The sequence below is a fragment of the Otolemur garnettii genome, unplaced genomic scaffold (assembly GCF_000181295.1).
Source record: "Otolemur garnettii isolate 467f Iridium unplaced genomic scaffold, OtoGar3 scaffold00064, whole genome shotgun sequence".
Lineage (NCBI taxonomy): Eukaryota > Metazoa > Chordata > Mammalia > Primates > Galagidae > Otolemur > Otolemur garnettii.
Window position 1 is genome coordinate 2,625,330 of NW_003852459.1, and position 10,629 is coordinate 2,635,958.

General features: G+C 37.1%; 1 protein-coding gene across 1 annotated transcript in view; it reads left to right on the forward strand.

Annotated features, from left to right (window-relative positions):
* LOC111726405 (rho GTPase-activating protein 15-like) overlaps window positions 1-10,629 on the forward strand; it is a 121,135-nt gene that overhangs the window by 78,115 nt on the left and 32,391 nt on the right. The window lies entirely within an intron of this gene.

The following is a 10,629-nucleotide window of genomic DNA, read 5'->3' on the forward strand; positions in this document are numbered from 1 at the left end:
GGGGCCAGGTTCAAACCTGCCACCCTCGGTATATGGGCCCAGTGCCCTACCCACTGAGCCACAGGCACTGGCCTACAGCCTTAATTCTAAAGAAATGAAAACCATTTTGAATATCCCAAATTATAGATAGTATATTGATAGCTAATAGATCCATGGGCTCAATACTCTATTCTCGCCCAGATAATCTTGGAAAGGTGATGGGAAGCTCTGCTGAGGAACAGCAAAAACAATAATTTTGCAAGGTCTTTAGGGTGCCATTTCTCTAAATTGCTCTGTCTGCTTGTGTGCATCTTTCTCTGTCCTCTCTTCCTCGCTCTCTCTTTCCTTCTTTCTCTGACACATACAGAGGCATTAGTTCTATAAACTTTTCGAACTATGGATCAGTTTACTCCCTAATCCTGACTTGGTTCCCTGGTTCCTCTCTCTCAGTACTTACCTTGCTAAGTATTTTGAACACAGGTAATATTTAACTTTTATCTATCAATCTCTACTTGTATCAAATTTCTTATTTAATGTTACTTTAAAGACAAAAACACTACCTTTGCCCCAAACTTTTATTTATGAATTATACATTATGGTGAACAATGCCAAAATAATTGCCCATTCCCCTAAGCAACACATCTGATTAATGGTAGACTACCCATTATCATTCACACCAGAACTTGAATTATTTTCCAGGACCTACAAAGTTTTCTTTACATCTGACTAACGTGACCTTATTTACATTGTTTTACCTGGACTCACAACTCAGGAATGTTCCTCAGTCCTTCTCTCCAGCTGTTCTTACTTCACCATGTTTTATTGTTGTTTCCAGAATCATCCACACATTTTTGTAGTACTTTGCCTCGGCAGTGCCTCCAGGATGAGCATATACGGAACAATATACATTGAAACACTTTACAAAATTAATGAAATCCTTTAAGTCAGTATTATTCATAATGTTTACCAAGTGGATCATTAAGCATATTTATTCTAAAATGTTGTGCCATACAAATCTCATTTCCTTTATCACCCATGTTCAGAGGCCTCTCCTGAACATTCTCCAGGAATCATGACAGACCTTGGCTTTAGGCAAAACTTGTCCAAGTATCCTAGCAGCTCCATCCTCTTTAGAGGAAAATGATTCACTTTACAACATGAAACTGTCATGTGAATGCGGCTGTAGATACACCCTTTGGGAGGCAGGCTTCATCTCTCAGTGTTCCCTTTAATAAAATAAATTGTGATCAACATGGTTAAACAGAAGAATATTGAATATTCGCCAAAATACATTCCTAATTTGAGTCCAAAAACTCATAGTGGAAATTACTCAGTCGCTGACAGGTGATGTTATGCACACCTCATGTATACAAATCCATAGGTTTTCAATGGAAGATACTGAATTCGTTTTTGCGATTCAGTGTGGTTGCTAAACAAATGCTATAAGGCAGCAATAATTTTAAACATGAAACATAAAATGCACTAAAACACATTTGTTTCCTGACCTTCTTTATTCCATATTATAACTGTTCGTGAGCCCTAATTATTTTCAGGGCACTTTTTCCTTTTTCCTTGAAAGAAAAATAACCCTGTTTATAACAAGTTAAATCTTTATCTTCTTTATTTTTATCAACAGAATATAAGACATGTCTATGGATAACCCTGCAGGAGTCAAAAGCCTGTGGCAGGTTTTAGAGAATCATCTGCTACCTCCTGAGCTAGGAGGATTTTGAGGACAGAGCTCAGGAAGTTGCCATGGCTTGGGGGCAAAGCAGGCTTTTGCAGATAAACCTTAAGTCACAGATTCTACCTTATGGAGCCAGATATCATTTTGTGGATTAATTAATACTTGTGAGGGCTTTGAGCATGAAAGACATTGTGACAATATAATGTTTTCTTATTTTGAAACAAAGGACAGCCACTTTGGGGGAATAATTCTATTCATCAAGCTGGGCTTTCCTTAAATTGCAAAGAAAAAAAATCCAAATATTCTTTAGTCTTTCAAAATTCTACTTTGGTAAGACAAAATTAGGTTTTCTGAAATATTCTTCCAAATCTTCAGCTGTCAATAACAAGTGATATAATTTAATAAGGCTAATAGAAACGACCTCTGAATTTTCATAGTTTGGCTTGCAGTTCCTTTTCTGAAGCAGGGGCAGGTTTATGAATTCAGGTGTTTGTTGAGGCCTTCCCTGTGCAAGGCACCATGCTAGGCTTGCAGTGATGTGCTCACTGGGTATGTCCTTTACTCAAGGAGCTTTCAGCCTAGGAATGTACGAAAGTATTAAACAAGTAAAGAAAGGCATGATTCTATCAATGCGTATTATAAAATGTGCTATGATGTTAGAAAACAAGTTTCTATGAGAGGAGACTCCCCCAGGTGGGATAAAGTAGTCATGAAAGCACTCTCTGAAAGGGATAGATTGAGATTTGCAGGATAGATAGAGCAAAAGAATGGAAGAAAGAAGAATGTTGCAGGCAGAAAGAATAAGTGGAAGGGTCAAAGTTATTACATTTGAAAAACTTCAAGGACCCTTTATCAGCTAGAATGTCATGAGCAAGGCAAACAAGTTCAGAGTCCTGGGGAGACAGAGGCAGGGCTTAAATCCTGAAGAGCTATGCGGTGATGGTAAAAAGTTCAGAAGCTGCTGAAATAACAAGTTACAGGACTGCACCCATCCAGGCCCACAGTTGAAATTCATTTAACTCTAGATGGAGTAGAGAAAGAACACACACAACAGCAAAGGCCATTGACATTGAGCAATTCTTTCTTCCCTAGACTGAAATTAGGTTATAACACAGCAATTGAATTACGCTAATAAGTTGTCCAGACAGGAACCGGGAAGGCCATTCTTACTGATGTTCAATGACAGGCAATGAATGAGTAACATATTTAAATCAAAAGCCCAGAGAAATAGAATTCAGGGAAAAAGAAGAGAGAAACTCAGGGGGAGGAAGAAGAGATGAGATACAGGAAAAGCCTCCAGAAGACTGAAGAAAGGTCTTGAGATAGAAAAAGTTACCTTCGTCATCTTGTTTCCCAAACAGAGCCTGGATTTCTTGATGACGACCAAATGAAACACAGTGGTTGCAAGATGAAAGGCTCAGGAAAAAGGCTCACGGGGGTTCTTAAACATCAAATAGTAGCGTTTTCAAGATGGCATTTTGATGAGTTAGGGGTAAATAAATCAGAGACATGTGGATAAAATTTCCCTTGAAATACACACGGGTTTAATATGATGGAGAAAAGCACTTGGCAAAGCATAACATTTGTGTTGCCAAACCCAATAGGAAAAATGGTTGAAGACAATTCAGCAAAATCCCATGTTCATTCTGAGTGAGACAAAGCTTAAGAGAGGGAGAAAATCCATGAAAGGATTACTTAACAAATATACTACAGGGTAAAAATAAGTTGCAATGAGCAAACCATGCCTAATTCTGAGATCTGAAATCAAGACCAGCTTCTCAAGCGTTTCTTTAGTATTCTTGGTTGCTCCTTTCTGGGCCCTGCTAAAGTATGACCCAGAATCGTTTTCTTTTGCTTTGATTCTACTCTCCTTTTCATGTAATCATTGTATCCAACTTGAGGGTTTTGGTTTACCACTCTTTGAAAGTATGCATACACAGCAAGTTATGTATTTACGTTAGATAAACACATCGTGTTGCACCTCTAAAAGCATCATATTTCAATTCTTGAGCTATATATGAAGGGTAAATTGAGCATTTAGCCAATGTCAGAAAATTATTGATACTTTATATGATATACAGATAAGCTGGTTTTAAGGTGGTTTTTTTTCCTGCTTTAGATTCTGCTCTTCATGGATTGCGTCCATTGTTAAGTCTACATACATGGTCAGCAGATCAAATATAGCAAGCGAGGCGGAGGCAGCATAGAAATAATCAGAAACTGAGACGAAAACGTAAGCAGTGAGTCCCAAAGAGGAAAGGGTACAATTTCAAGGCAATGTCAAGAAAAGAAAAGCAATAGAAAGAAGAAAGACAGAAATAGTTATTTCTGTGGGTAGGAAAGAAGTAAAAAAGAGATTTAAGAAAGAAAGAGAAGCATCATTGGGGGTAAAATGATGTAACCAAATGTGTCCTCATTCTGAGCTTTTTAATAGAAACCATTGAAACAAATGAGATTACCAGCAAAGTACTGCGATCTATTAAAAGTGTAGGAAAAGTATAGCAGCTGCCTCATTATTAAATAGGAAAATAATTAAATGCTAAATCTGTTTGATAATTATAGTGGCCCAGGGATGTGGTTATGGAGGGATGATGCAAAATTCTTTTGGAGCAAGGTCAGTCAGTCAAACAGACCATTTCCCTGGGTGATGCTACTTCAAAGGGATCATCTCAGTTTACAGCTGGGGCCTGTCTCAGCTTTGTGGATCCAGAAGCATCATATTTATCAATACTGTTAGTGTTTACAGAGATGATGGTCCTCTGCAAGTATCTCATGGTAGATAATGAGGAATATTCTGATGCTGACTATTTAAGTCACCCGCTTTCTACATCAAAGGACCTAGAAAGCAGAATTAGAAGTCAGATGGTTGCCAATGAACACAGAATCAGAACAAAGGGGAGGAGACCAATAGCTTAAATATAGCAGAGCAAATGTTATAAGGCACAGGGCTGTGTGGTTCTGGTGTTAAAAGCCAAACCCTTCTCAGCAAAATCTGGTGAAACTATCAGACTAAGTTTATTTCCATTTATAAACATGTATTTTAACATACCTTTTGGGGGGGATTAGTATAGATGAAAACGCATTGTTTGCAATCATGTCTGAGAACAACCTAAAGCTTTCATATAAAAAAAATTGCAGTGTCTACACATATGGTTAACAGGCTGGCCTTACTGCCACAATTGTTACCATTAATCAAAGGTTGTCTTCTGTTCCTCTGTCTTGTCTGTCACCCCTCCACACAGGTTGATAAACAGGTGCTATCTGGATATCTCACTGCCATTCATTCTTTTCATCTGTATCTTGACATAGATGTGTCTACTGAGCACTTTCTCAATGCTGGCAGACTAGCTGGCATCCAAACTGAACAAACTGCTGATCTTTCCAGCCATTTAATGTTAAGTAGGGCTTTGAGGGGACACTGGACAAATAGCTCAAGAAACCAGATTTAGCATCCCAAGATTGGTTGACATTTCTTAAGTATATGTAGTTTCAGAAGTGCTACTGGTTTAAAGAACTTCAATTTGGTCTAGAATTTGGCACGTAGAATCCTAAATTTAGACCTAAACCTATATATAATTTTATAAATTACTACAAACAAGATAAACTGAACCCTAGATGACCAGCATGCTCAACTGTAATTTATAAATCATTGTCTCTTCAGACCATGGGATTAATATCAAGAAGGGATGATACATTAGAATTATTAACAAAGTACCATATATTATATATATAAACCAAAAAGCAAAATATATAGCAATCTTCTACTTGCCCTGATACTTCTTTCAGCTTACTATGAGCATCCCAGAAAAATGGATGCCTGGTGCATGGAACTTGGTGACAAATTTTTAAACTATGATGACAAGAAATTAATTCTATCTCATGGGAGCTGTTCTTGTTGGCATTGAACCTAAACCATGCAGTATTTTCAGTGTAGGACGTGTAATAGGGGTTTCCTATTCTAGACCAAAAGATAGCCTGAGTCTCTGCGATGGCTGGAGGGGAGTGTGGTATCAAGTCCCTCAGTAAAGAGAAAGAAGGGTATCTCGAATGTGAACACACAGGGATTTAAGCTTTAAAAGTTTAAAATTGTCCTATTCTTCATTGCAGTCTGATTGTGAAGAAAGCACCAGACTTTTAGGGTTAAAGGGTGTTACTAATTAAAAATGTGTTGAAAGAATGAGTGTGCATACATCAAGTATGAAAGAGAGGATGGAGAGAAATGAACACCTGGTCTCAGAAGTGACAATACATACATAGTAGTGAAATGCCGATCTCCTGCATGTAGGAATGCCATGCATATAAAAATATGCAGGGTAATAATAGTAGGAGTTCAATAAGTGAAGTAGGAAACAGTACAACAAAGGATTGTTAGCATCTTCTTATGAACTGGAAGGCAGCTTGGACACTGGAAGATGATACAGGAGAAGATAACTAACTGGCTCCTCACCTTATTTTTCCTGGGACCTTTGTGTGGTCATTGCTGGAAACTCTATCACTTGACCATGGGAACTGGCCCAGCCATTGACTGCAATGTCGTCACATTTATTTAGTCCTAAGGTGAAAAATCTACCTTTTGGGCTCAGTCTCAGGTATCCTTGAAAAGTCCGGCAGAATGTGGGAAGACATTAGTTACATATTTAAGAGGAGAAAATGTAATTGTACATATCACAAGCCAGTTTATGTTTTCTCCTTATAAGAATATTAGCTTTTGTCTTAAACATCTCTCTTCTCCTTTTAGAGAAATTTTCATCAACACATCTCTGGGGGTACCAAATGTCCACTTAGAGGTCTTTTAGTGAACATTTTTGGAAAAAAAAAAAAAAGGCAGCATTTTTAGCTAAGAATGCATGCATCAGTTTTTATGATGAGTTCATGGACTTTGTGGCTTTTTGGTTGATAAATGCAGATCTTTTGTAACTATTTTGTTTTTATCAGAAGAACGTTTAAATGAAAGAATACAATTTTGTAAATAGTTACACAACAAAATTTCTCAATATAAATTCCTAAAGAAAGAGACCTCCTCAGTGGTGCTAATTGTTATTGATATCATCTTTCTTTCAAATGTTTATAGAAACCAGTGACACCCAGAGTTAAACACTAAATTTGTTATATGATTTTAGGGGGCAATCAAATACAGTTCCCTGGCACTAAGAAAAAGGGACAGTCTGCATAGAATAAAAGGCAGAAAAAGTAAAAGAATAAATGTTACAAAAACAACACAAGGCACCATTGACTACTGAGTACTATGGTTCTAACAATGATCCATGAAAGCTTCCTTAGACTTTTTCAAAATTGTGGAGAACATGCTAAAGTAAAAGAAATTTCCTAGAAATGTAGATATATAAACATATTTTGCTATGATTGCTGTGAGTCATTATTCCTATTCAGTCAAAGTACATTAATCAAATATATTTTGAGAACTGAGTACGATGTTATACAGGGTAGACATAAAGTTCATGTGCAATTTATTAAAATAGTATCACAGTAAAGTGCACGTGAACTTTACTGACACCTGTGTATTAGTATAACAATGAGCAAGGCAGGAAAGATCTCACCTATATCAGTGCAAGTAACATAAACAGGCAATTTTTAAACTAATGACATCTTAGTTATTTAAGATAACTCATTTATCCCAAATATCTCTTCCTTTCATGTCATATTGCAGATGAATTGTTTGGGGCTGCCCAGTTTCCTACAAAGATTTAAATAAACACCTAAATATCCATCCATTCATTCATTTGCTCATTTACTCAAATAATTTCATTATTACGTGTATGGAGGGCAGCAAGTACTCTAGGAGCTGGGAATCTAGGTCTGAAAGATATAATTCTTTGCCTTTAATGGGCTCACAGTACAGGGACAAGCATGAACAAATACACACATTGCATGATCAAGTAACTGCTATCACAGTGATAATAATGGCAGAGTGAAAATGGAGATTTAAGACAAGTGTGCATAAAAGAAATGGTCAACAAACCAGGGAAAGACCCTCTAGTAAAGGACATACAAATTGAATTTTAAAAGAGATTTAAAGTAGGGTCAGTACATTTGGGAGTTTGCAAGATGAAGACATGATTGAAGTAGAGTATTACAAGCAGGAGGAATGCATATTTTGTGGCACTGAGGGAGCATGGTCATCTGCTAATAGGCAAATAACAAGTACTGGCAATTCACTAAGAGTGAAAAGATGGAACACAGGCTCTGAACTTAGTATGCAGCATGTGAGGGTACAAATAGGGCATTATAAAATTGGGACACTTCTACTCTCACAAGCTGCATCTAATGTCTGTAGAATGCACTTCATCTTTCAACTCTTAGTGAATCACTAGCACTCTTCCCCATCTGTCTCTATCAGAGGCCCAGCTGATCTTTGGCAGAGCAGACAAAAATGTACACTGGGCACAGGGGGCCCTATTCAACAATGGTCCTGAGAAATTGAATAGCCACAGGAGAAGAATGAAACCAGACCCCCATCTTTCACTATATAAACAAATTAATTCAAGATTGAATAAAGATTTAAGTGTAAGACATGACACTATAAAAATTCTAGGAGAGAACATAAGAAAAACTCTTCTAGACATAGGCTGATGCAAAGAATTTATCACTGAGATCCCTAGGGCAAATACAGCAACAGCAAAAATAAGTAAATGGGACTTAAATTTAAAACCTTCTGCCCACCAAAGGAAATAATCAACAAAGTAGACAGGCAGCCTACAAAGGGGAAGAAAATATTTGTAAACTATACATCTGACAAAAAAACAATATTCTGAATCTCAAGATTCAGATTGTACAAATCAGCAAGAAAAGAAAAACAGACAAACTCATCAAAAGTGAGCAAAAAACATGAACAGAAACTTTCAAAAGAGCAAATACAGAAGAAACATACAAAAAAAGGTCAACAACATTGATCATCAGAGAAATACAAATTATTAACAAAACCATAATGAAATGTCTCTTTACCCCTATCTGAATACACATTACTTATAAGTCAAAAACAATAGATATTGGCACAGGTGCAGAGAAAAAGGAATGCTTATACACTATAGGTGGGACTGCAAACTCATATAACTCCTATGAAAAACAGTCTGGAAATTTCTTAAAGAGATAAAAGTAGAAGTATCATTTGATCCAGCAATTCCATTACTGGGTATCTACCCCAAGGAAAGAAGTCATTTAATCAAAAAGACACTTGCACTCAAATGTTTATCCCAGCACAAGTCAGAATTGCAAAGATGTAGAATCAATCTAAGTGCCCATTAATGAGTGGATAAAGAAACTGTAAGCAATCCTCTTGCCTCAGCCTCCCAAGCAGTTGGGACAACAGGTGCCTGCCACAATGCCTATATCACATATATACGTGACTATACCATATGTGTATGTGTGTATATATGTGTATCAGTATATGTACATACTGATAATGTTTGTTATCTTATATATTGTATCTTGTATCTCTAGTGATTGCAGAAGTCTAAAATGACTTGACTATTATAATTTTATACAGTTTTTTTCCTTTCTTAACTGTGTATACATTTTTTGGCACTCTCTCTGTGTTTATATATATATATACACACACACACACACACACACACACACATATACACTAGGGTGACCAGACAGTCCCGCTTTTGGCAGGACAGTCCCATTTTTTTTTTAACAATTTGTCCCGGGTCCCGCGGCATTTTAAAAAAGTCCTGATTTTTGGAAAGAATGCAGGAACAGGCGGGAGAACAGGAAGGGAATATACGGCTTTCGGCTGCCATGTGGCTATTTCGCCAGAATATGAGTTTTATATTATTTTTGTTAATTTTATAATGTTAAACTGTAATAATAACAAATAATTGTTGAGAAGTGATTATGGAGAACTCCTTATCAAAGTTTGCATTGTTGTCAGGCCCTGCCCTGCTCGGTCCCCTGCCCTGCCACGCCCCCCCGCCATGTTGTCCTGCTTTACAAATGTTAAAATCTGGTCACCCTAATATACACCATATATCATGGAGTACTACTCAGCCATAATAAAGGATGAAATAATGTCTTTCACAGCAGCTTGGATGAAAATGGAGATCATTACCCTAAAGCAAAGTCTCTCAAGAATGGAAAAACAAACACCATACATTCTCTACGTTCTCACTAGTTTTTTGGAGCTAAATGATGTGTACACATGAGCACAAAGAGACTAAAGGATAGGGGAAGAGGAAAGGTTAAAAACTTCCCTATTGGGTGCAATGAACACTGTCTTGGTGATGGGCGCACTGGAGGAAAGTCCTGACCTCAGTATTATACAGTGTATCTATGCAACAAAAATGTTTGTACCACCCTAATATTTGAAATTTTGAAAAAATACAGTAATTTTGGGAGGTATTAGAGAAAATCACATAAGATAATTCTAAATTTTATCTGCATAAAAATAATTACTTTTGTAAAAGTAAGGAAAGGTATTTGCTCTCCCAGATAGTAAAAATAGAGTTTCATTTGGTATAGTACATAATATAATCCTTTTAATCTGAATGAAACATAAAGATATACATATGTGTGTAGATGGTATGTGCATAAAGAATTTACCAAAGAGGGGGAAAAAAATTGAATACCTAGTTTAGACTTTGCTGGGAGTCAACACAGTACAATTTGCATCATGCATTTATTTTACCCAGAATGCCACAACCCCCTCTGTGAATTTATAATAAATTATTGAATTTCCTCTAAGAAAGTTGCATTTGTGGCTCGGTGAGTAGGGTGCCAGTCACATACACTAAGGCTGGCAGGTTCGAGCCTGGCCCCGGCCTGCTAAACAACAATGACAACTGCAACCAAAAAATAGCCAGGTGTGATGGAGGGAACCTATAGTCCCACCTACTTGAGAGGCTGAGGCCAGAGAATTGCTTAAGCCCAAGAGTTAGAGGTTGTTGTGAGCTGTAATGCCATAGCACTCTACCAAGTGTGAGACAGTGAGACTCTATCTCAAAAAA